Raw genomic sequence first — 27,765 nt, 5'->3', positions numbered from 1 at the left:
TTTCATTAATATCTCCTACCTGATCCGGACACAGCTGTCGCAGCCTTCTGTCGTCGTTCTTGTTCACCAGGCAGGCGTCCCTGAGTACTTTTTTTGTTGTCTCAAGGTCTCTAGTGTCTGCTGTGGTATTCCACCACGGCGAATTGGGGAAATAAATTCTTAACTTCTCAAGTGTACAGACATTATCATACCTACCGGACATTTATAAGTCAGTCTCTCAGATACAATTGAGGCCAATAAGCCTGAACCTTTGTTTTCTTTCAAAGCCCAACCTTCACGTGGGAGATTTCTCCTCTTAATAACCAGTTTAGGGCAGAAAACTCAGGTCCTCAATTGTTTATAGACCACCTTCTCACTCTATTGGACTTTGCAACGACACAATAAAGACTTTTAAACTCTAGTAGTTTCTTGCGAAGCACTTAATAAATGTCATTCAAACACCTTAAGGACTTTTATCTTGTCTGTAATCACTTACGTGTTACAATCCTGGCATGCGACCTTCAATTGTGGTCGTCTAATTTGTCCGATCTCCAGTTCTTACTGACAATCATAAAGATTTTTAAAAAAAAAAAAGAGAATTTTGTTAAAACAGGCTTCTCTGGACCTTTTTATCAGCCGGCTGAGATGATTGTCAGAAAAAACAGAAACCGTCGTCCAGTGTTCACTCACCCATCACGTCGGGGTCACCAAATTGTTAGGTCTGCTTTGTTCATGAATGAGTGAGACAAACACCAGACTGAGTCGAAATCAGGGTTCTTTGTTCTTTATTACCGGATTGTAACACTTGCGACTAACGATGTTAGCCGGAGAATGCATTCTGCCGTTATCAGCAAAATGGTGATTTTTTATACCCTTGGATACATGCTTAGAACATCATCATATCATTACTTGTCCAATGACTAAAACTGTTGCTATCCTTTCCCTGCTAGCTTCCTGCCTCTCAATCCATCAATGTCTCTCTTATCTTGTAAGTACAAGGATGCATTCTGTTACTCCTTAGTACTGGGTGACTCCTTCTCCGGTCCCATCTCATGATGTTTTACCTAACAGGAGTACAAGGACACCTCCCCTTCTTGTTACTGCCCTGTACAGGGTAACTCCCTACACATTCCCATCTCATGATGTTTTACCTTACATTACACAGGGTATATACTCCTCAAATATTTTAAAAATGGGATGCAACATTATCGGATTGATGTTTTCGCTGTAAGAAGGAAATGGGAACAACATTACATGCAACTTGGGCATGTACGAAAGTAAATACGTTTTGGGAAGAATTAAATCAGATACTAAATAAAATTACAAAAAATAGCATACCAAAAAAACCAGAGATATTTCTTTTAAGTAACATAAGAAGTAGAGAATTAGGCCTCAAATTGGATAAAGTTCCAAAAAAATTCATTATGATAGCCTTAGCGATAGCAAGAAAATGTATAATGTCAACTTGGAAAATGGAAGAGAGCATGAGTATACAGCAATGGTACATGGAAATGAATAAATGTATTCCATTGGAAAAAATAACATATAATTTTTGTTAAAGTCACAATGTTTGAACAAATTTGGGAACCATACATGGAACATATCAGAGAGAGCTTGCCTCCATCCCTTAAAATGATAAGAAGACAAAATGACTGGATTCAGTGTGTAATAAGTAGATGACGCATTTTTCTTGTTTATTTTCCTTTGTGTTAAGATATTGTTTTATGGTTTTATTGTATTGTATATGTTGAATATTTATGGGTTTTGGAGGGGGGTGGGTAGAGGGGAGGGAGGGAAAGGGGAGGGGGGGGAAAGGGGAGAAATGACCACTGAGTAAATTTAATGAGAAAAGTTTGTACATATTTTGGTTGATATGGTTCATTGTGTGAAAAATTTAAAAAAATTTTAAAAAAGTATTCTTGATGAGTGAGAGGTTGCTACGAGAAACATAGTTTACCTTAGTTAGAGCTGTGAAGATATGCCATGCCAGTGAATTTAGCTGTGCATCAAGCAAAAAAGTTTGGTGATAGTGCAAAAGCCACTGTGTCCACACAGGAACAAAAAATGAAATATAGGAAAGAACAAAAAGATGGAGAGACATTCAATTGTAAACGATGTGGCACTAAACATGTACCAAAACTATGCCTCACCTATGGAAAAGTCTATCATAAGTACAAAGGACAGAATCACTATGCAAATCAATGTTTTTCCAAAGGGAAACAAAACAGAAGTAAAAGTGTATACACTATAGAAGATACTATAAACACACTATAGAAGAATCTGCTCTCAGTGATGCACTCTTCATTGGCATGGTAGTGCAGAAAAATTCTAAACCAACAGACACTGAACAGCCAAACATGAACAGAGTTGAGCAGGAGAAGTGGACAATGTCATTACATACAAATGGAACAAATATTCCTTTCAACCTGGACACAGGGGCCTAGGTCAATTTGATCTATGAGCACAACATCAGGGCAATGAAGATAAAGCCATACATCCATGCAAATCCTGTACAGCTCAAAGCCTACAATGGACTGAGCATTGGCATGAAAGATGCATGTAAACTCAACGTGAAGTAGAAGATAAAGAGCACCACCTCAGGTTCGCAGTTGTCCCAGATGGACATGAACCACTACTTGGTGACAAAGCATTTGAAAACTTAAGCCTAGTCAAGGGTATGGTTTCAAGCTGCAAAGCAGACAAAGGAGACCATGATCATAATTGACTTAACAGCAGAACCATGGCAGAAGGTTGGGACTGATCTGTTCTACGTGGATGAAAAGAATTACTTAATTATTGACTATCGAACAATCCAGAGATTGTATTGCTTCTTAACATGTCTGTTCCTTGTGTGATCAAATATATGAAATTGATCTACTGTGACAATGTACCATACTACAGCTGCAGAGAATTCCAGAACTTTGCTGAAGAATATGATTTTCAACATATGACTTCAAGTCTCTGCATTCACAGTCAAACTGTAAAGCAGAGAAAGGAGTTCAGACCCAAACAAGAACAGAGATGTCAAACAAAACAAAAGCGTCTGCAGTGGAGACAAAAAAGCAAATTATGACAACTCACCAAGAAGTTTATCACCACTGGCACAACATGGCACAGTGAGATGCAAAGATTCCAACACTTGGGACAAAAAGGCTTCTATTCTGGAGGAAGTAAATCCAAAATCCTACAGTGTCAGAACAGAGGATGGTCAAATACTGAGGAGGAATCGAAAGAGCCTTCTGAAAAAATGAGACACTGCAGGAACAGACAAATGCAGAAGATCCAGCCTGCACAACAACAGAGGAATCACCACCAGTGTTAGACAATAGTAGACCGCCAGAGCCGACACAAGTACCTGTGTTAAGAAGATCCATGTCTTATCAAAGCACCTGACAGACTGAATCTCTAAAAGAAAAAGAACTGCACACTTAAAAAATTTGAGCTGCTAAGGTTTGTGTTGAACTTTAAATTGAAACGAATACTGTATTAGTGTGTCATGTTGTTTCATTAAACATCTCAAGGAAAGGGATGTGTCATAGAGTGCTCGTTATACTCCTGGCCACTAAAGGGAGTCAGAGACTAGTTTGCAGCCCGGGGATTCAAGATGGATGCCTCCTAGTTTCTTTATTACAATAAAATAAACATTTGTGTGCAAAAAGTAATAGACAATGTTAAATAATAATATACTTTATATTATACTGTAATAATATATTGTGAAACCCAAAAAAATCTCTCAAAAAATGGGGGTTGATGTATATACTTTCAAGACCTTAAATTTAGCTCAAAATCCAATCCACGCTGATCCGGTGTATAAGTCGATCCTTGAAAAAAAAACCCGACTCCGACGGATTTTCATTGTGATATTTATTGAAAACAGCAACATATTTAGTCCCCTTCAAAATCACTCTCATCTTCTAATGGTGGCAAGCACATCCATAATCTCACTGTTTAAACAGTCATCATATGGGTCCCAGTTTGAATCTGACAAGGCATTTCCAGCTTCGTCGTCAGTGTCCCACAATAAATCATCTTCCTTGCCATCAATTGGACAAGAGAGACTGCAATTTTTCAATGATTTTATTACAGTCTCTACTTTAACTTTGTCCCATGTCTTCAGCATTAAGTTACACAGCACATCAAGCGATGCAGCACACATTGCCCCACCTTCTGTTAATGACTTTTCTGCACTCGACATCCACGTATTCCATTCCTCGCACACATGGTCTTTGAATGATCAAGAGAATGAAATATAGACAGCAAATCACCTGGGATAACCACCATATACATATTATGTCGTGCAAATCTACTTTGTGTTCTCAGTTAAGAGTCTATGAAACATATCCCAGACCAGCAAACTCCATTCTTTGTGTAAACCCCTGGCTGCTTTCTCTACACATTGTCTTTCCATAGTTTTACAGCATTTTCATCCATCCATTCTTTTTCATGAAAATGTACAAAGATACCTGTGGGTAATTTTGTTTTTGGTTTAATTTTGCGCTTGAAGATCACCTTGGGTCTTTGACCCGTCGGACATGTGCGATAACATCATGGTAAACCTGGTCCTTTCATGGCCTGTAGTTGTGGTGTGCACAGTTTCTATTCCACCTTTCCATTCCACTGTTTTATTGCCTATCATGTCAAAATTCATGGTGGTTTCATCCATGTTTCCCATATTTGCAAGCTGGTGTTTCTGCTGGTTCCGTGGTGAAAACCTACAACTCTATGATCAAGATCTTTTGGTAGTTTCTGTGCAATTTTTGGTGTAATACCAGATTTTTCCTGTTCATGAAACGGCTACACCAGCCGACTGTAGCCTCAAGATCATCACTGAGGTCTGGGGGTGACTTGGCTCACTGCAGTGCAAATGTCCTTATTTTATTTTGGGTGACTATGTAGCAATCTTCCCTCTGTTCACGAACCCATTCTGCAATGTGATCTTCCAACTCTGGCCAACGAGTGATTCCTTTTCTCAATGAACATTGCCTTTTTGGTATTTTTCTTCCTCCAATCTCTTACCAACTTCTCATATATATCAAATTTTCTTGCAGCAGCTCATTTGTTGGTTTTCTTGGCCATTTCTATCACTTTCAATTTAAAAACTTGCTTCATACTTTGGTCATTGGTTGCATTGTGTCAATGGACCCTTCACGATAACGTTCATTTCCAGCCAACGCCCAGCAGATCAATCCACGCAATCTTTGGGGATCGATGTATTCACTGGTCTTTGGCCCATCTCAGGCATCGCGAGTTTTGGAGGTCAACTTATACACTGGACAATGGGCCAGCTCAGGCATTGTAATCTTTAGGGGTCGACTTGAATGCCAGATATATCATAAAGCCCTTAAAATGAGGCTGAAAAATGGGGTTGACTTATACACTGTTGACTTGTACTCCAAAATATACAGTAAATTAATTCAAGATGAATTTTAGGAAAGTTGCTAGTATAAGGATATGGTGAGAAGTTGAGGATAAGATGTGTGGGATATTGTAAAGCTTGTTGGGACCTGTTGCTAAAAGGTTGTCTGCTTTCATGTAGTTACATATATTTATTTATGAATAAATAATAAATGAAAAGTAGTGACCTTGCAGTGGCTTAACTTACTGGTGTTTTATGCAGAGTTAACTGCTTCAAGAAAATTAAAAAGCGGGCTATTTAAAAAAAAATCATATCAAGATTGAAAATCCATGATAATTGGAAGTTTAAAATGCTTTAAGAAGTATGCAGCTTTTATATCTTCACCTGTCTTTGCAGATTTTCAGCTGCTGTTAGTTTATCATCATTATTCTGAAGGAAGGGGCAGGTTTGTATCAGACTTGCAGCAAGAAAATGGGCCTCTCTGTCCAACCTGTTTATATTGACCCAAGTTGTCTACCTTAGCCACTCCCATTTGGTCCATATTCCTTTGCATACACTGCCTGTCTCCACCACTTCCTTTGGCTGTTAGTTGCACATACCTACCACCCTCTGTATGGGGGCTCATGATGTTAGAAGCCTCAACAAGGTACCCCCACCCCCCCCCCCCCCACAGTCTCATGCATTTCAGGGAGAAAAGTCCCAGCCTGCTCAGCATCTCCTTTGTAACTCAAGCCTGCAATGCGGATAACCTCCCTGTGAATTTATTTTTGGTTCTTTTCCCGCTTAATGACATCCTTCCTGTTGCTAGGCAATTAGAACTATGCACACTACTCCATGTGGTCTAACCAGTTTCTTCTCCATTGACATGGCATCCCTGCTCCTGTACTCAGTGTCCTGTCTGATGAAGTCTAACACCTTCTTCACCACCCTGTCAACTTGTGTCATTGTTTTTATGGAGGTATGTACTCTCTGTTCCTCATCACTGTCCAGGATCCCACCGTTTACTGTCAAGTCCTGCCCTGGATTGACTTACCAAAATGCAATACTGCAGACTGGTCCAAATTAACTTCCATCTGCCATTACTTAACCCATTTGACTTGGATCCTGTTGCATTCTCAAACAACCTTCTCCACTGTCCACTATACCATGAGTTTTGGTGCTCTCCGAAAACTTAATAACCCTACTGACCACATTGTCGTCCAAGTTATTGATAGAGATACCAAACAACAATTGATCCAGCATCTTTCCCTGTGGCCAAGATTCAAGATTGTCATGTACACAATATTTGTCCTCCCGCTACTACCATCAGTGTAATCTGACTGGGCAACGGATAAACCAGTGATTTTATAATCCATGGTAAACAGTTGGAAAAACTGGCAAAGAAAGACATATGCAATTAAGCAGGTTGATGGGTGATTTGCAAATTACTCTGTCCAATGATGGTGTGGAATGGTGTAATCAATTGTCCTGGTGATTATAGCCAATAACAGACGGGGTTAACTCCTGTCAGACTGTACAACACATACATTTGGGGGAAAACAATTAAATGTGCGATTGAGGCATTTCTTTATTACAAAATTTTTAATGAAATGCAAATCTCTTTTGCTATTGCCAAGGGTCATATTAGCTCAATTATTCTTCCTTCGTCATCTACTTCCCAGTGGAAAGCATAGGAGTGTGAGCAGGAGGAAATGTTTTGATGCATTTGTTTACATTTTGTAAGCTGCATTTGTATCATAGTCGACCTCTTTGTTATGTTTTAACACTAAGAATTGGCAAGCAATTGTTGGATAATCATGACCTTTTGTCACTGTAGAGATGACAAAATGATGGCAATGGCACACATTAAACCAGTAAAGAAGGGCACTTTTATTATTCAGATAGTACCACAGTCTCAAAAATCTACTTGGACAGATGGGTCTTTAGATCATTAAAAAATTTTATAATTGTCACTCTTTGGCATTAATATATAATGTTTGATACATTTATTTAGCATAAAACAGCCAAGTTGTGTTTTTTTTCATTGTGTACTTGCATTTCAAATTAACATTTCCATGCATTGGGGTGAATTTTTGAATATTTTATTTAAATCAACATATATATGATAATTATAACAGTTAGTATCAAATCACAATGTTTACAAATATATGTTGATATATAGTTAAAAAAAAGAAAAAACTATTAAAACTCGTGAAAAAACTACTAATTTTAAAAAAAGAACAATGAAGCCCTCCCCCCGCCCCTTTGTGTGCAACGTTTATATTTGGTATTCCATTTGGTTTACTCAGAAAGATTGGAATGCTTGAGTTATCGATATCCATTTTAGTGGACATTGTATAATCTAGAACTTTGCTTCGTTCATTTTGAGTGTTGTGCGTGATATTTCAAAATTTACGGAGAAGAGTAGAATTACAATGAAGATCTAAGCCTTGGTTTTAGATAATCAGCAGAAGGAATGTTTGGGAAGCCAAATAGAACATTTTATTTCATAATCCTTTGTATTTTTAACCTATTTTAAAGGCACATAACCTACATTTTTAAACGTGCATTGAAAGAACTGAACAGATGGGCTGTCAAATAGTAACTCTGAGGCTTGTACAAATTGATTTGCAAGTTTTTCCATCAACAGCTCACGATATCCATTGTATGCTTTGCGTGTCGGCAGAAAACTGGATGAATGAATCAGGCACTTGAAGTGGAAAGCATTTGTAGTTTGAGATTCAAAAGCCTTCATTCAGATTATTGTATTATGCAATGAATAGGTTTTTTTTCATTATTTATTGGGGCTGGAATGCAATCAGTTATATTTTGCCATCAGATTTTAGCCCAGGGTGGGCAACCTTTTTTTTAAAACTCGCATTCCATCTTAAGTATTCTCTATATCTTAAGTGCTCTGATTGGTAAGGGATTGCTTAAGGTGGTATGTGAGTGGGAAGGGAAGGTTGTGAACCACTGCTTGAGATCCAATTGTTACTGAAATATTTTGCTTGAGAAAAATTGTCATTGGCCCATTTCCTTTGGAGTTCTGAAACCGTGCACATTACGAGTCAATGAGGTATGATTAAAACAGTGGTTTTCAAATGTTTTCTTTCCACTTCACATACCACCTTAAGCAATCGCTTACTAATCACAGGACACTGATGGCATAGGGAATACTGTACTTAAGGTGGAATTATAGTTTTTTTTTAAAGTTACCCACCCCTGTTCTAGCCTTTGATAGCTATTTGCTGTTACTTCAACAACCAGAATCTGCAGCATTAATTTTTGTTTGTCATTCCTGCCATGCCACGAGGCTGGAAATTCAATTTTGTGGCATGTCTTGGTATTTTCAGTTGTAAAACAGTTTGTAAAATAACAGCCATTGGAAAGGCATCCTTTCTGTTAAAATTACAATTTTGTTGCATGGTGAAGATATTTTCTGCATTGCCAATATTTTGTTTATTGGTTACAGAGTTAATTCTGCAAATGAGCTTGACCAACCTAACATGGCTCTATTATTAGAAAGACGACTTGCTGCAAATTTACTTTGCTACGCATTTCAATATCCTCAGATTCTTTCAGTGTCCAAAATATTTTGATCTCCGGCTTTTGATCTATCTTGGCGATTACAGCCCTCTGGGTCGGAAAATGTGGAACATATGGAGTCCTCTGTGTTGGTAAAAACTGCTCCTAATTTCTGCTTGAAAGGGTCGATTTTATGATTTTTGTCCCCCTCATTTTAGATTCCACAGTTTAATAAACTAAATAGATGTTCAGCATCCACCTGGTCACTCGCCCTCAAAGTATCATTTGCTTCAATGAGTTTGCCTTGCATTCCAATGAATCTCAGTGAGGGGTCTTATTTGATCTGTATACATTGGACAGTCTCATCCCATGTATTGATCTGGTGAGACCAAAATGCATTGATTCCTGGCAATTTTCTCCTCCTTGAGGTTGTGAAACCAAAACTGAACACTTCCCTTCAATCCTTGTTAACTTCCTGTTGTATTATAAATTAATTCACAAAGAATCCCTCAAAGTTTCCTGTTGTTTAAAAATGTTCTTTCCTTTCTTACCATCTCCATCTATTTCCTTAACTTGTTTCTTTGCAGTCGGGTTTACATTCCCTTCATGGCTTACCTTTCCATGTATCTTTGCATCTTCAATAATCGTCACTAATATTTTTAATTGTCACTAATATTGTGAATTGCCAAGGGCCCCATGATGATGACCTGAGCAGCACCCTACAGGTAGCCAATTTGTTTTGACTCACCTTTGATCATTGACCAGTGCTATATCTACCACACCAACTTAGTTCTTGTCATAAATTAACAACTTCCTCATCAAATTCCTTTCATAAGTGAGAATATTCTGTATCCATTGGTTTGCCTTTTTCTACTTTGTATGTACAAAATATTGTGATTTGTCAAACAACCTTCAAGCCATAAAATCAGATTGATTCTTTCTGATTATATTGACTTTGGGATAACCTTATTTTGAGGGGATTATAATATTTTCCCACAGATGCCCATTTTTTTCTCCCCTGCTTTCTTGAAGAGGCGCATTATATTTTCTACTTTCTCATTTGTTGGCATTGTATTGCTAAGACTTGTGCTGTCACTAGGTTTGAAATATATAACCATATCCAAAGAACAATTTTCAGTACGGAAACAAGCCATATTGACCCTTCTAGTCCGTACCGATGTATGTGAAACTCCACTAGTTCCACTTACCCATTCCTATGCCCATAGCCCTCCAACCCCATGTACTCATCTAACCTCCTCTTAAATGACATAATTGACCCTGTATAGGACATGGAGGAGAAAAAAGAGCAAAACTGATCGATAGGTCTTTCAGCCAGCTGTACAAGGTTTTGAATAGCCTCTCCTGCGGAACTATAAACACTTCCATGGAAAATTTGGGCAGCTCATGTGGCCACTTGCTGATCGTCCTTTGAAGTGGTCTAATGCCACTTCAGAACCAATGTATTTTCAATATTGTTCACATTCCTGAATTATTAGAAATATTCTAAATATCAACCATCTGAGAAAGTTAAAATTAAAAAGTTTATGTATTGGAAGCTTGGAGTCTTGAAAAATAATTATGATTTCATCACTTGGTGAAAGATTATGACCATCACTAAAGATATGACTGATTTTTTTCCATTTTTTACAAGGTAAATTTTTTAAAATTTACTACAGCATGGTACAAGGCCCTTCTGGCCCATGAAGCCTGTGCTGCACAATTAAATCCAATCAACCTATCAACCCTGTACCTTTTGGAGAGTGGGAGGAAACCGGAGCAAATGGAGAAAATGCATGCGGGTCACAGGGAGAACTCCTTACCGACAGCAGCAGATTCGAACCCAGCTTCCTGGTGCTGTAATAGCTTTGCGCTTGTTAACTGTGCCTCCCCAAATAAATGTGAATGCTCAGAATATGGTGATTTCTTACAAACGTGAACAAAGGATCTATTTTTCATTAATATTTAACTTTCATAATATTTGATTTAACCTTAGTTTGAGGTAAGTTTTTCTTCCTGGTGTGTTTATTCTTCTTCTCAAAATCTTCTTCCTTCATTTCTGAGCACAGAATGATGATCAACATCTGTCTACTAATTCTGCTTTTGAACTGCCCAAGATGTGATTCCCAGAATCCTTATCCGCCGAAAGCACAGACAATTCATTTACTAATTCAAATACAATGCAATAATTAAAACACATTCTCATTTTCACATCACAAAAGGTCTCATTTGCATTCTTCCAAATTAATATATTTACATGCTGAAAGGCTAACTGTATTTCAATATGAATTTGCCAAAAAGATGTTATTTCTCTACAATGGACGGAGGTATTAATTACCATATTTTTTAATGTATGCCACAATACAGCACAGAAGGAGGTGAGTTAAGCCCTGCCAGCTTGGTGAAAGAGCCATCAGTTAGTCTCATTCCCCTCTTCTTTTCTCATTGCCCTGCATTTTTTTTCCCTTTTGTAAGAATATATCCGATTTCCTTTTGAAACTTGTTATTGAATCAACTTTCACCACCCTTTCAGAGAATGCATTCCAGGTTTTAACTAACTCTCTGTGATTTTTTTTTTAGACACTCATTCCCACTTTGACATTTTTGACAATTTATTTTAGGCCTCTTATTTCTTCCCCTGCTGCCAATGGAAATAGTCGACAGCAAGCAATCAAAACCCCATTACCATCTTGAAATATAAAATCCAGCTCTTTAAATGTTAGCATTGTCAGCAAATTTATAGATTGAGTATGGGGCTTATTTTTTGGGAAGGGGCATGCATTTCTTGCACGGAGCAGAAGCATTATAAACTATTTCCTCCATTTTTTGTCTTTCTGCTAGGCGATGTCCATTAAGGATTTCTGTTTGTATGTTCTGCTTGATCCAAAAGCCTTTTTCTGTGTGTGTATTGTGTGGTGGTAACCAATATATTTTTGGCTGGTCCTGAATTGAACTAATGCTCTCTGGCAAATTTTGTGTAAATGAGCATCAGGAGAACAAATTGTGTAGAAGTACCTTGAAAACTCGCCACAGGATCATGAAACTGACTTTATTTTACAATCTAACAAGAAGACACAACCTCCCTGAAAAAATCTCTGAAAATAATGATATTAAATGTATCAATTCACAAATTCAAATTAAGAGTTAACAAGCCACAGCAATTAACACAATGAATGCTCAAATTTGCTGTGTATAAATTGTTTATTGGATTAATACATCTTTCATAGTTGTATCAGTGTTCATTCACAGTGATGGAGTATTAAAAAAACTTCACTGAAAACCATGCAATACCTTTAAATCATCAGGTTCCGTGTGAGTTTCTAAAAAGTTTAAATTGTTTACGATCGGTATAAAATGTTATTTTCACTTGCTGGCTATGACCCATATATGATACTTCAAGCAATCCATGAATGAGTAGAGTTGAAGAGCTAAACTTTAATGAAAATTGTGATAAATATCACAAGGGAAGGTGCATTGAGATTAGAGCTGAGGAAGAGAATGAATAAGGATTCACGGTCAATATCACACCTCAGCAAGAACTTTCATTAACACGTGTTAATTAATGGAGAAAGGATTGGGGTTTTTGTGGTACAGAAGACTTCTCTTAAAAATGATAGAATGCCAGATGCTCATTAATGATCTTGCATTTAGTAAAATATGTGTCAAAATGTCACTGAGGATCATGAAGAGTTATTGCTGGAAATAAGGAATCAAATAGTCACAGGTTACTGAAACTGAACAGGAAAGTCTTGGTTAACATAAAGAGGTGTTGAAAACAGAACAAAATAAATCTGTGATAAGATAGAAAGGGAGAGATAAAATGACAGAAAGAAAAGAATGAATTAGAAAAAAAACTAAGAAGTAGGAAAGCATAATATCTGCCATTAGAAATATAATTGATTATAAGACGAGAGGAGGTAGTGTTCAAGCTTGTACTTCATTGGAGAGAATGGGAGTGGGGGGCAGACTTTAGTGACAGGAACTGAAATTTTTGGGGCATTTTGAAATTTTCAGACTAAACAGAAGTGTTCCAAAAACAGTTTTGCCACTTCATATTATGAATATTAGCAGCATTTGCTGTAATTTCCGATTTCCAGGACTTGCAGTATTTTACTATGACTTGTCATGAGGCACGGGATCCATGGAACCTGAGCTGTGTGGATTAAAAATTGGCTTGCATGTAGTAGTGGGTGGAAAGTATTCTGCCTGGAGGTCAGTGACTAATGGAGTTCCACGGGTATCTGTTCTGGGACCCATGCTCTTTGTAATTTTTATAAATGACCTCAATAAAAACTCCCGGGGTAGGTCAGTAAGTTTGTGGACGATACAATGATACAAAGTTTGGAAGAGTTGTGAATAGTGCTGAAGGTTGTTGTAGGTTGCAAAAGAATAGAGACAGAATGCAGAGGTGGGCGGAGTAGTGGCAGATGGAGATCAATCCAGATAATTGTGAGGTGATGCATCTTGGAAGATCAAACCAGAGAACAGGGTTAATGGTCGGAGACTTAACCACGTGGATGAACAGAGGGACCTTGGATCCAATTCCATATATCCCTCAATGTTGTTGCACAGGTTGATAAGATAGTTAAGAAGGGTCGAGTGGTCCTGTTGCAATTCTACAAATCTCTGGTGAGACCACACTTGGAGTATTGTGTTCAGTTCTGATCACCTCATTATAGGAAGGTTGTGGAAGCTATGGAGAGGGAGATTTACCAAGATGCTGTCTGGGTTAGAAAATAAGTCTTTTGAGGCAATGTTAGCAGAGCTGGGACTTTTTGGGGTGAAGAAGGATGAGAGGTGACTTAATAGAGGTGTAGAGGTTTATGAGAGGCAGAGATAAGATGGACAGCCAGCACTTTTCCCAGGGCAGAAATAACAAACACCAGAGAGCGTCTGTACAAAATAAAGGGAGGGAAGTTTAGGGAAAATATCAGGGTTAAGGTTTTTACACAGGGAATGCCTTGTCGGGGGTGGAGGCTGAAATATTATGGACATTTAAGAGAATCAAGGACCAAAGGGTCTGCACTATACTGTTATGTTCTTTGTTGAATGTTGATCTAATTTTCCATTCACCAAACTGTATTTATTGTAAAATAGCAAGTGTTCTTCATGCTAACTGCATATATATCATCTGATTACAAGCTTTATAGAATACTTCATTTGGTTTGTTTTTGAACGTGCTATCATTAACCAAATCGCTCCACTAATCAATGCTTCCAATAGGCAAGTTGCATCGTGTGGGTTTGACTATATATAAATGATGCAACCTGCTGTGCTAGGCCTGCTTGTCTGCTTGAAAGTCTTTGAATTTTTTTGTTTGGAACTTATCTGGATGTGAAGCTGGTGCTAGCTTCATAATTAATGTTTTATCTCCAGAAATCTTTTCATGTTGAAAGAACTTTTAGAGTTGGACATGTTCCCACTTAATGTTAAAATATTTTGAATATGCAGTAACTTGGTCTATATTTTTTTTAAATAAAAGCATGGTCATTCATAATTTTAGATAAATTCTGCAGCACAAAATGTTTTAGTTTTTTATGTGGTGTTCAGAGAGGTAATGTTCAATCAAGTCATTACCTCAAATGAGGCTGTCAAAGAGAATGCTCTGGTTGGTGTTAGCACCCAGGGTGAAGGAGAGGAGAAGTATAGCATGAAAGTCTGTAGACATCGGAGATGGACCACGTGAGTTGGAGATCGGGGTGGAAGTTGGCAGCGAAGTGAATGAAGTTGACGAGCTCATCTCGGGTACATGAGGCAGCCCTGATGTAGTCCTCATTATTACAGAGGAAGAGTTGAGGGGTCTTGCCTGTGTAGGCTTGCAGCATGGACTGCTCCACAAACAGCCAGGCATAGCTGGGACCCATGCGGCTACCCAGGGCTACTCCTTTGATTTGAAGGAAAGTGAGAAGTCAAAGGAGAAGTTATTTAGAGTGAGGACGAGTTCTGTCAGAAGCAAAGTGCTTCTGTATAGGAGATGGAGGTATAAAGGATTGGAAATTCAAAATCAAAATGTAGCGATCCATGAGGGAATCTGAAGTCATCGAGGAGATGGAGGGCATGTGAGGTATCGCGGAGGTAGGTTGGTAGGGTTAGAACCAGGGGAGACTAGATAGGGTCAAGGTAAGACAAAACCAGTTCAGTGGGGAAGAGCAAGCGTTAACAATGGTCTACCTGGATGGCTGGGTTTATGTATCTTGGGTAAAAGATAGTATCTGGCAGTGCGGGAATGGGAGACAATGAACTTGGAGGCCATGGGAGGAAGGTGACTCGAGGTGATGATGTTGATGTTGGAGATGGTGGCTTGATGAGCTGTAGTAGGAGTAAGTAGGAGGACGTGTCTGAGAGCTGTCATCTGGCCTCAGCAAGGTCAAGGTCAGTGCGCCAGACCACAACAGTAGGATACTAATCTGCAGGTTTGATAGTGAGGTAGGGATTGTTGTGGAAAGAGTGAAGGCAGAGCGTTCAGAGGAAGTAAGATTAGAATAAGAGAAGAGAATGGTGAAGTTGAGCTGGTTGGTGTCTCGGTGGCAAATAGAAATAAAAAGATCCCAAGTGGGCAGCTGGCTATGTCCAGAAGAGAAAGAAGGCTTAAAGCAGGAGAAGGGATCTTGGGTAGGCGAGTGGAGTGTCACAATCATGGAAGTCAGCCTGGAGACAGAAGCGAGAGAAGAAGAGTTCAGCTTCATGGTGTGTGCAGAACTCTTTCAGTTGTGGGTGGAGGAGGATGAAGGTGAGGCCTCAACTAAGGACCGAGCGCTCCCTCTCAGAGAGGGGGCGATCAGAGGGGATAATGAAGACCAAGCAGGAGTCAGAGTGCGAATTTGTGTGGTGAAGGGTGTTGGGGGGTGAGGGAAGAAGGAGGGGAGGTCAGAGGGCGGATTGGGGAGGTTGGAAGATTAGGGTCAGGGGTGTGAGAGTTCAGAGGGGGGAAGTGGGGTGTGGGGGAGGTCAGTGGGGGAGATGAGAGTGGAGTAGGAAGAGGTATAGGGAAGGGTAAGGGGTGGTAGTGGGTGCGGGAATTAGCTACAGTTCCCCGTTCTGAATTTGTATTCTGAAATATCTTTCAAGTTTGTATGTTAGGTAAGGGCAAAATTAGATTCAGTTGTGGTAGATGATGTTTATGCTCATATGCCATCATGTTGAAATAACGAGTCCACGCCTGAAGTTGCCAGCCAGCGAAGAGAAGAGCATTTATTACAGTGTTATCAGGCTTGATACAGACACACAACATATGACTTGGCAGCATGACATCTGAAGTGCTAACAACCTCATGACATAGCTAAGTTGAGTAGGCCAGGGGTTCTCAGTAGATCTACGGGTGCTGCTGAGTCACTATGCCTCGTGGCTGCCAGTGGCTAGTTGTCAGTAGATAGGAGGCTGTTGTGTCTAGCTGTCACAAGACAGGAGCTGTTAACACTGGTTCTGCCCACCCCTTCCAAGCCTACCTCTACACAGTACTGATTTCTTCCCCACTGGTATACAGAAGTCAGGGTGTCTTATTGCAAATGTGTGAACCTTTATTATGTTACACGTGGATAACTTTGTGCCGTTCTGATCACTTTCACAAGAGAGTATTTTGTTGCCACGTAAGGATATTGCAAAAATTTACTAGACAGTTCCAAGCTGACAGCTTTGCCATCTGAGGAGAAATTGAATAGAGTAGAACTGATATTTAATTTTTTTTTTAATTTGGAGGGACTGCATGGTAACAGGCCCTCCCAGCCCACAAGTCTGCACTGCCCATTTACACTCATCACCAACCTATTAACCCTGTCTCTCTCTGGAACTTGCGGGGATGGAGGGAGGGGGACCCTCGTGGGCTTGGGGAGAATGTACAACTCCTTACAGTCAAAGCCGGATTCCAATCCGGGTCACAGGAGCTCTAATAGTGTTGCGATCACCACAACATTAACCGTGCCACCCTGTACTCTCAGGAGTTGAGAAGAATGAGAGGAGGCCTCATAAAAACTTTTTTTTAAGATCATTAATTGGCTTGACAAGTTGAATACAGAGTCTAGGACTAGGAGGCACAGTTAGATTCAGACTTCGCAGAAGACATGAGGATGCAGATGCCGGAATCTAGAGCATCAATTAATTAATGGGTCGAGCAGCGAAAGGATGTTTCAGTTAAGACCCTGGATCAGGACAGAGAGTGGATAGGGAAGATAGCCAGTGTAAAATGCAGAAAGGGAGAGATGAGGAGAAGGACCAGTTGGTAGTTGGTGGACTGATGAGCGTGAAGGATGGTGGGTAGATGGAACCAGATTGGGGGGGGGGGGGGTAAAGGGGAGAACGGGAGGGTGAAGGAAGGTAGAGATATGCTGGATGGTCATCAGACCATAAGACAGGGAATAAGGCCATTCGGCCCATTGTGCCTTCTTGTAATCCTTGATTCCCTTCCTAATCAAAATCATTTCTATGTCTATCTTAAATATACCCAAAGGTTTGGCCTCCACAGCCATTTACAGCAACAAATTCCATATATTCACCATTCTCTGGGTAAAGAAATTCCTCCTGCTCTCTGTTCTCAAGGGACATTTTTGTATTCTGAGGCTGTGGCCTCCTGTCCCAGACTTTTCTACCATAAGTAACATCCATTCTATCCAGGCCTTTTTGTAATGGATAGGTTTAATTAAGATCTCCCCCCCACCCCCACACAATTGTTCTTAACACCAGTGAATTCAGTCCCAAAGCCTGATCGGATAACCTAATTCTGGTGAATCTCCTTTGGAACCTCTCCAGCACCAACACAGCTTCCTTAGATATTGGGCCCAAAGCTGCGCACAATACTCCAAATGTGGTCTGGCCAATGCCTTTTAAAGCCTCAACATTATATCCTGCTTTTATAAATAGGAACACAAAGGTTACCAATGCTGGAATTGGAGAAGTTAAAAGGTTGATAATGGAAACTATTAGGGAAGGGGTGTAGGGCACATGCAACCAGATGGGGATGGGCAAAATTGGTGATGGGAGAATGGAAAGAGAACAAAAATGTGAAGAGTATAGATGGGTTGGAAGGAGAGAGAGGGTGGGGGGGTGGGGGAACACAGGAGGTAAGGAAAAAATTGAAAAAAATGTAAATGCGCATATCATTGATTTGTAGACATGAGATGTTTCTCTGGTTTGCAGGGACTAGTGAAGGAAAGCACCTTAGTTGGTGTGGGTGATTTTCGGCTGAAAGGCCTGTTTCTGTGCTGTATTACTCACTGACAGAAAGGAAATGAAAGGATATGATGGGGAAAAAAATGGCGGTGCTGCCGAAGCTGATGTAGTGACAGTGCTGCCACTGTTGTGGACCTGGGGAGAGAGAGGAACGGAGGCAAAGTTCTATCGTGTGGGGTCCTACCACCCAGTCCATCTGCCAACGGCTCCCTGCAGGGTTTAAATGACTGTTAAAAGGGCCAATGGTGGTGTATAAAAAATCTTGCTACCATGGGGTCAGGGACAAAGATGGTGGCACCTGTGTTTGGCAGCAGCCTAGAGAAGATGTGGACTCTGGAGGAGCAACAGACTGGCACAGGGCACCAGCTGCTGGAGACTGGCTCATGAGGATCAGGATCAAATCTGGATTCAAGAGGGTGTTGAGGGCAAGGCAGGCTCTTGACATGCCTGGGCGCTGAAGGCTTCCTCATCGTGTTGGAGACTTGGATCTGGGCTCGAGTTGTTGATGGTTTGAACTGCACTGGAGTCTTGTGCGGCTGCAGAGGCCGTGGGAGCTGGAGACGAATCCACAGACTCTGGGGGACTCTCTACTTTTCATTTTCTCACTGTAAGGGACACCTTATAGAAGACAAAAGACAATTTCATGTAATATTACATTTCTTTTTAATTACAGGACAATAATTAGCTATCTTTAATTGATGAATTTGCTTTTGAATCCAGAAGTCACTAGTTGATGTAAAAACTCCCACTGAATGAGTTGAAGAGGATGGTTATCTCAAGCAAATGTCACCAAAAGGCAAATAAACTGGGGTATGTGTGTGTAACTTCATTTCTGCTTTTGCAATTTGTAAGCATCACAGAACTTTAAAGAGGGTTGGGAACAGAAAATGTGTAAAATAGGTTTTCTTTCATCATTTACCAAGACCACCTTGAGGTGGAAGATAGGATTTTTTTGGGTGAGCTTCAATCTTACATTTACAGAGTGTGTTGTAAGTGTTAAAATGACTTCCTGGTGCCTGCCTTCCTCTCCCTTTCATTCATGGACTATCTGATTGATGTCTGGGGAAACTGTACAAACCAGCCTTTTTAACTTTGGGAATAATTCCTATATGCATTCTGATGGATTCTAATTCTGCAATAGAATAAATAAAAACTAAACCACATGCACAATTCCCATTCCTTATACCATTCTGGTGGACAATTAATGTGAAAAACCAAATATATTTTCTTTGCTCAAAATCTTTGGTGCTCGGCACCTGAAGAAACCAGTTGCAGATTTGTCATTGTATGATTTTTTTTCTCATGGTGCTGAAAATCTGCTTCAATAAAATATCTTTTGCACTGTTGTTGATTTCCCAGTTTGCTGTACATAGGAAACAGTATGAAGTCTAATTTACACACAACAATCTGTATGGTTTCATGTGATTGCCTGGAGAATTACTGCATCTGTTTTCAAAGAAAAGGCATAATATCACCTCTGCTGTAAAATTAATCCACAATTGTATAATGTTCAGTTACACTTAGCAGTCACACACTTTATTAAGCTATGCAAAACTATTTGATTTTTAAAGATGTTGTTTTGTTAAAAGTGTGATATCATCTAGTCCATGTTCATTTATGTTTCTTTTTTGCATTAACAAACAAACATGGTAAGTAATATCTGCCTTTCCACAAGCTACAAACTGGCTTTCAGGCATGTATGGTCTGAAAGATTTGTGTCCTGACCCTGTGTGCAGGGAGAATGGGACACAGTTGGAGCATGCATGCCATACCTTCCTCATCCCTGTGAACCCAATAATTGTTAAACATACTAAGGATATACATGTAAATCTTTTCTTCCCACAGGCAGTGAGATTGATGAACAACTGAAATGAACTGTTCATACAAACCCTCCAAGCCTCTACTATTTGTTAAACAATATTTTTTATATCTGTATATACATGGTGCCCATGTATGGTTTATCTGTACATGTGTTATGCCTGGATGTGTGTTCACATGTTTTGCACTGAGGACCGGAGAATTTTGTTTCACTGGGTTGTATGATTGAATAATAATAAACTTGAACTTGCTCTTGATTGTGCGTGTCGTGCATCTGTTAAATATGCCCTCCAGAAGACACTATGTTGAAATTTCCCTGACTGTTTATTGCCTAGGTTTGTTATCTAGGTTTTTGTCATTACCAACTGAATACTCTTAATCTGATCTACAATGTGAGATGATTATTTTCCTTAATTATTCCATTACTTCCACCATTTAAAATGGAACAATATAGTTGAAACAGTTGGAGGAAATGTCTCACTCCACTGAATGATCCTCAGCTTCCAAAGTGTGGAAAGTATAAGGCAAACATGCCATTCATTGTTATGTGACAGAGTATTTAGAGGTGGTTTGGGAGGAATTGTTAGACCAGCTTGCACACAAACATTTTAAAACACAGAATTTTTGCAGGACTTTTGCAGAAAGCAACAAAGTAGCAACCTTCAGCAGCTTGTCTGGGAAAGCATGTGCTCTTTGCAGTCAGAGGAGAACAGTTTTGCTCTCAGAGAGGGAGGGTATGAAACAGAGAGGAGACAGAAATCAGTTCCAGAAGGACAAAGCTGTCAAACGTTTGGAAGGCTGCCTGGTCAAAGGAGAAGGCTGGCGGTGTGAAAGGTGACCTGAAAGAAAGAGGATTATCTGGAGAACCCTGAAGGGGGCAAGTTTCGTCAGCAAGACTGATTGAGAAAGGAATCAGTTGTGGATGTCCTGGAAAAGGAATCTCTCTCTAAAAACCAACAAGAACCCTCCTGAGTGGTAACCATTTGCCTGTTAAGCACTAAAGACTGGTGAACTTCATTAATGCTAACTTCTGTGCACAATACAAGAATTGCCTGCAACCAGTGAGATTGGACTGTGATCTAAAGAACTTTTCTAAGCTTATATATACATTATTTACACCTGCGCTTAGTATGGGGGTGTTAAGTAGGTTAAATAATAAGTTAAAGTTTAATTCTGTTTTCTTGTTCAAATATAATTAAAAACTACTTTTGCTTAAGTACCCCTTTGTGTTGTGGTTCATATCTATTGCTGTTGGTTTTTGGGGTTCTCTGGACTCCATAACAGTTAAAATAAACTAGAATGCAAAAATGATGTAAAGTTTATCTGCTCGACGTGTTCCAACCCTAGAACAGTCTAGCATGGAGTTGATAAGAAGGTTCTGAATCTTCAATAAGCCTGAATTACTGTTGAAATGTATTGAAATACAATACAACACAGTGGGGAGGTGTCAGTGATCGGTGGCAGCCAGAATTATTTGGTGAGAATTAAACATTATTTTAATACTTAAAAAGCTTGTTCTTTAAACATTGATACAAGTGATTTGCTGTTGAGACTGGGCTGTTTTTAAAAAAAAATGACCAGTTCTCCAAAAACAAACATTCATCCGAAATAGGCCCAGTCCCGTCCATTTTGGATAATCGGTGTTGTACTCTATATAGATTTTGTTCTGGGAGAAGCCACACATGCACCTATAATCCTTGTCACTTCTTTCAACTCGTCGGCAGTGTGATTTGATTTCCAAAGCTATTTGGTCAGAAATAAATTAGGTTGGTTTCAGAGAAAATGATGCAGCTGCTGGAAACCTAAAATAAATCCATTAAATTGCTGGAATCAATCAGCTGATCAAGCAGCATCCATTGAAAAGAGAGGTGAATGTTTCAGATTTTGTGGCCTTTTGCTTTTTTAATTTTAGTTTCGGGGAACAGCTTTAAAATCTTATTGAAGATTTTTTTTTAAGTTGAAGGTTTGTCTTGTCAGAGATTCAGAGTCAAGGCTAAAGATCCTATCGCTTTTGCATGCCATTTCTTGCTAGGGTTTCTGGATGCTGGCAATGAATTTTGCTGTGCATTTTTTTCTAATCCTGTAATTTCTGTAATCTTTATTTCTTTGATATTGTGGAAGATTGGATCATATCATGTAGAATGGTGCACTTGTTAAATCAATTACAATTTTGTATGTCAACCAGGTCTACATAACCACTCTTGATAAGTCAACAAATTTAGAGAGATAATGCAATGAATTTTGCATGAATTCGATCCCATTTTGCTGCTCCACTTATCTGAAGAAGAATATTCCTCAAACCTTTTCTCAATATTATTTGTTGATTTCATGTCTTCAGTTATTTTGTTTTTTCCAGCTACAGGCACACCTTGTATAACGCGGTCAATGCGTTCCAAGCAGGTTCAGTGCCTTGGAAAACCACACTGTTCAAAGCATTATTACAATGGGCTTTGATGTAATGTGTTACAGTGCTACAAAAGGGATTTATAAAACTGATCCTTATTGGCAATAGGTTGAATGTAGTTTATTTCAGAAAATATTGGTCTAATATAGTTTGGACTTCTTTAGTCTTTCTTTCATTGGGCATTCCTTTATAACATAGAATTTGCAATATTTTTGAGATTTTTCATTTTGCATGTTGAGTGAAAATTCTCAAAATAAAATATAGATGATGAGGAATTTATGTCAGACTCTTAATTTAAATCAGGCATATGACAAAATTATAGTAGGAGGTGATTTTAATTGTTGTTTGGATCCATTATTGGATAAATCTCCAAAATCAGTAATTAGGACTAAAATGGTTAAACAATTGATGTTGTTAATGAAAGATATGAATTCAGTAGATATATGGAGAAGGTTAAACCCTGAAGAGAAAGATTTTTTCATTTTATTAATTTTGACATGATTCTTATTCTAGAATAGATTTATTTTTAGTATCAGCACAATTTCAAGGCTGGCATTGAAGGCTGAATATAAGAGTAGGATTTTGTCTGATCATTCTTTATTATTAATAACATGTGCAGGTTCAGAGAGAATTGATAATGTTTATCGATGGAGATTTAATTCTTGTTGAAAAATGCTGAATTTTGTAATTTAATAAGGGATCAAATACACCTTTTTTGAAAATAAATATGGATTCAGTTGATAGTAAATTTGTTTTATGGGATGCTTTAAAAGTTTATTTGAGGGGACAAATTATTAGTTATACTGCAAAAATTAAGAAACAACATGTAGCTGAAGTAAGTAGATTGGAAGAGGAGGTAGAGATTTTAGAAAAAGATTTACAGCAAAATTCTATGGAAGCTAAGAAAATATGTTTAGTTAATATGAAGTTACGATATAATTTGTGACAAACTTCTAAATTTGAGAAATTATTACAGAGAACTTGACAAAGGTATGAATTATGGGAAAGAACTCAAAGCTTGGCAGTTAATGGAACAACCTTCTAGAACAGTACGTGCTTTAGATATGATTCAATGATTACATATAAACCTCAGGAAATTAATGATGTGTTTCAAAAATTTTATGAAAAATTGTATACTTCTGAAGTATTAGAGTATGAGGCTAAAATTGATATTTTTTTATCTGATCTGGATTTACCTTCTTTGAGTGATAAGGATATTAGGGTTTTGGATGCTTATTCTACTGTCAATGGATATGCTTTGATCTATGCCTAGTGGGAAGTCTCCAGGGGATGATGGTTTCACTTCAGAATTTTATAAAAATTTCAGGATTTATTAATTCCTTTATTGATGGGTGTATTGAAGCAGGCAACAGAGGTTCATTCTTTTCCGGACTCCTTTCTAAAGCAATTATTACAGTTATTTTTAAGAAAGATAGGGATCCATTGAAAGCAGGGTCTTATAGACCTATTTCTTTATTAAATGTTGATTATAAAATTGTGGTGAAGGTTCTTGCTAATAGATTATCCAAATATTTACCAGATTTAATTAATTTGGATCAGGCTGGTTTTATTAAAAATTGGTATTCGGCAGATAATATTGTGAAGTTGATTTCTAAAATTAATGTTTCTCAGGAGGAATCTAACCTACTTTCAACTTCCTAATTTTCAAAATTATTATGAATCAGCACAATTAAAATTTATTAACAGGATGTTTGAAGTAGATAAACCTTTGATATGGGCTAATATTGAATAATCTCAGATTGGTGAGAAGAAGATGGATCAGTTTATTTATAGATGGAATCGTAAATTATTGAATAATTTACCAGTTTTGAAACACTTAATGGATTTATGGTATAAAAAAATGAAGTCATAGGTACTCAAGGCAAGATTTCAGGTAAAACTCCTTTGTATCAAAATAAGCTTTTCCCCTTTACACTTAATAATCAACTTTTGAAGTTCTGGGATCAAAAGGGTATTAAATTGGTGGAAGATTATTATGAAGCAGGATATTTTATTTCTTTTCAAAGAATGGAAAGAGAAATATGATACATCTTCAAGTACTCTCTTTTTCTTATTATCAAATTAAAGCCTTATTTTTGGTAATTTTTGATGTACTTTACAGTTACCTAGATGATCTAAGTTTGAAATTTTATTGACTGAGGGTGGCAAGAAGGGATTTAAATCTGAGATATATGTTTTATTACACAATAAAATGCTTAAGCTGGATATTCATAAATCTAGATTGAAATGGGATAAAGATTTAGCTATATGTATCTCTCAGGATGATTGGATGAATTTATGTAAGGATAGTATGACTAAAATTGTAAATGTAAAGATTGATTAGTTCATTATAATTTTATTCATCAATTATATTTAACTGGAGGAGTCACATGATGGAGTAGTGGCCGGTAGGAGAATACCAGCCCTCTCCAGAAAAGAAGGTAAAAAGTGAAGAAAAAGCAAAGCCCCAGACACACAAATCACAACAAATAAAAAATAAAGGTGTGGAGAAAATGGCACCTAAGAAAGAAAAGCCAAAAACAACGGGAAGAAAAGAAAGAAAGACAGATGCTGGAAAAGAAAGATGAAGGCCTTACCTGCACAAAAAAAGCAGGGACCCGCCGTGGAAAGAGGAGCCCACTCCCTGAGGTTAGTGGAGACCCCGCAGGGTCACAACCCACTAACCGCAGGACTGCAAAAATAGATCATGGAGCCAAACAGGAGTGCGATGTGCATGACAAAGACAACACCGACGGGAGGGGGGACCAGCTGTGGACTTTCAGTCCACAGCACGAGCAGTTGAGAGAGACCGACAGCAGGGCTCCCAGCTGGAAGATAAAGAAAACAACGGAAATGGGAGGGGTGAGAATGAAAAAAGGAAACTAGAGACACAACAGATAACCAACCCAGAAGAAGAGGACCAACATCAAGAAACCATGGAAAAAAACCAACAAACTGAGACAAGCAGCTCAACAAGAAAGTCAGAAGAGACACAGACCCAAGAGCAGATACAGAAGAAGGAGAACACCAAGCTCTGCACAGATGAATAGGAGGTAAAATGAATGGACAGTACATAGATTTTTTAAAAATTTTCAAGAACAAATAAAAGCATTAAAAGAATGGCTGACAGAATTTAGTGAAATGAAAAAAAAACTGAAAAGTACAGAAGCAAAAGTGAGTAGAATAGAGCTGGTCATAGCAGATGTAGGGAAAAGATTAGAAAATGTGGAAGAACGTGTAATGGCAGTGGAAATGGAAGTGAAAAATTGGTAGAAAATGACAGAAAAGTTAAAGAAACACAGGAGTTGTTAGCTCAGAAGATGGATATAATGGAAAACTATAGTAGGCGAAACAATATAAAGATAGTGGGCCTTAAGGAAGATGAAGAAGGCAAAAATATGAAAGAATTTATAAAAGAATGGATCCTAAAAATCCTGGGAATGCCAGAAATGCAGGAAGGAATGGAAATAGAAAGAGCACACAGAACACTAGCCCCGAAACCACAGTCACAACAAAAACTAAGATCCGTTTTAGTAAAATTCCTGAGATACATGACAAGAGAAAATATATTGGATATCATGAATAAAATGAGAGAAGACAAAAAAAAACCACTGGAATACAAAGGTCAAAAAAAAAAAATTTCTACCCAGACATAAGTTTTGAGGTCCTGAAGAAGAGGAAGGAGTTTAATGCAGCAAAATCGATCCTATGGAAGAATGGCTATAAATTTATGTTAAGATATCCAGTGGTGCTTATCCCGGGGCAGCAAAACAGACTGTTCTCGGATTCAGAGAAAACACGAGAATTTGCAGAACGCCTGCATGACAGAAAGAGAGATGAAGAGATGTAACAAGAACAAAGAACAATGACAAAATACATATAAAGAAGTAAAAATAATGGATAAATAAGAACTAAAGGAGGGAAGTAAGGGAGAAGGAGGGGAAAAAGAGGAGAGGTTTAAAAAAATTAATAATAAATAAAACAAAAAGAAAAAGAGAAGAAATGAGGGGAGCTTTGTTGTAATGTGAAGATAAAAGTATTTTCTGGAGGAGGTAGGGTGGGAGAGAATAACAGACACTGCGAAATCAGTTGACACTTGCGAACGGGTTCGCAGTCCGAATGGAGAGGGGAGTTGTGGTTGCCCGGCAAGGGGTGACTCAGAGAGGGGTGGGGGGACACTTGGGGTTAAGGGAATTTTAGATGTGGGAATGGTTGAAATATTTTATGTTTTAGAAGTGTTGTCATACAGTGCGTTCAAAAAAAGAAAACTGAGAAATGGAAATGGGGAAAAGGGAAAAGGTGGTGGTGAGGAAGTGGAAATGAGATGTAAACAAAGTATGAAATGGCCATGTTGAACTATATAACTATAAATATTAATGGAATACATGACCAAATCAAAAGGAAGAGGCTATTAAATTTAATGAGAAAAGAAAAAAAAATTGATATAGCATTCATGCAGGAAACGCATCTAACTGGAACATAATAAATTAAGGAGAGACTGGGTAGGGTACGTAACAGCAGCATCATATAATTCAAAAGCCAGAGGTGTAGCTATATTAATCAATAAAAATGTACCAATTAAAATAGAGGAGGAAATAATAGATCCAGCAGGGAGGTATGTAATGATAAAGTTTCAGATATATTCAGAATTTTGGAATTTGCTCAATATGTATGCACCTAATGAAGAGGATCAAAAGTTTATGCAAGATATCTTTTTGAAGATTGTAGATACACAGGGGAATATATTGATAGGAGGGGACTTTGACCTTAATTTGGATTATCAAAGATGGATAAAACTGGACAAAAGGGTAGCAGAAAGAACAAAGTAGCCAAATTTATGGTTAAATCAATTCAGGAAATGAAACTTTTGGATATATGAAGGAGACAACACCCAAAGGAGAAGGAATACTCATATTATTCGAGTAGACATAAAACATACTCAAGGATTGACCTGTTCCTGTTGTCAGCCCATATCCAAGAGAGAGTTAGGAAAATGGAATATAAAGCTAGATTGTTATCTGATCACTCACCCCTGTTATTAGCAATAGAACAGGAGGACATCCCACCAAGAACATATAGATGGAGATTAAACTCCATGCTACTTAAAAGACAGGATTTTAGAGAATTTATTGAGCGCCAAATTAAAATGTACTTTGAAATAAATACAAAATCAGTGAAAGATAAATTTATATTATGGGATACATGAAAGCCTTCATCAGAGGGCAGATAATAAGTTATATAACTAAGATGAAGAAGGACTACAACCGGGAAATAGAACAGCTGGAAAGGGAAATAGTAAGTACAGAAAAAGAACTAACAACAAGGGAAGAAACAACAAAAAGAAGGGATTTGGCGGACAAAAAAATAAAATACGAAACACTACAAATGTATAAGGTGGAGAAGAACATAATGAAGATAAAGCAGATGTATTATGAGCTAGGAGAAAATAACGGACAAAATACTAGCTTGGCAGCTTAAAACAGAACAAGCTAAAAGAACAGTATTGGCATCAAGGAAAAAGGACAAACAAATTACATATAACCCA

At 38.2% G+C, this 27,765-nt stretch overlaps 1 protein-coding gene and 1 long non-coding RNA gene across 10 annotated transcripts in view; one reads left to right on the top strand and one right to left on the bottom strand.

Annotated features, from left to right (window-relative positions):
- pdss2 (prenyl (decaprenyl) diphosphate synthase, subunit 2) overlaps positions 1-27,765 on the top strand; it is a 243,407-nt gene that overhangs the window by 103,828 nt on the left and 111,814 nt on the right. The window lies entirely within an intron of this gene.
- The window catches only part of LOC138737059 (uncharacterized), a 35,247-nt gene continuing 23,491 nt past the window's right edge, over positions 16,010-27,765 (bottom strand). Inside the window, exon 3 of the long non-coding RNA XR_011340737.1 lies at positions 16,010-18,616. This is a non-coding gene — a long non-coding RNA (uncharacterized lncRNA). The remainder of the gene's footprint in view (positions 18,617-27,765) is intronic.

This window comes from Narcine bancroftii, chromosome 6, assembly GCF_036971445.1.
Source record: "Narcine bancroftii isolate sNarBan1 chromosome 6, sNarBan1.hap1, whole genome shotgun sequence".
In the NCBI taxonomy this organism is placed as follows: Eukaryota; Metazoa; Chordata; class Chondrichthyes; order Torpediniformes; family Narcinidae; genus Narcine; species Narcine bancroftii.
The sequence above is the reverse complement of the archived record's forward strand: the minus strand, read 5'-3'. Positions and strand labels throughout refer to the sequence as shown.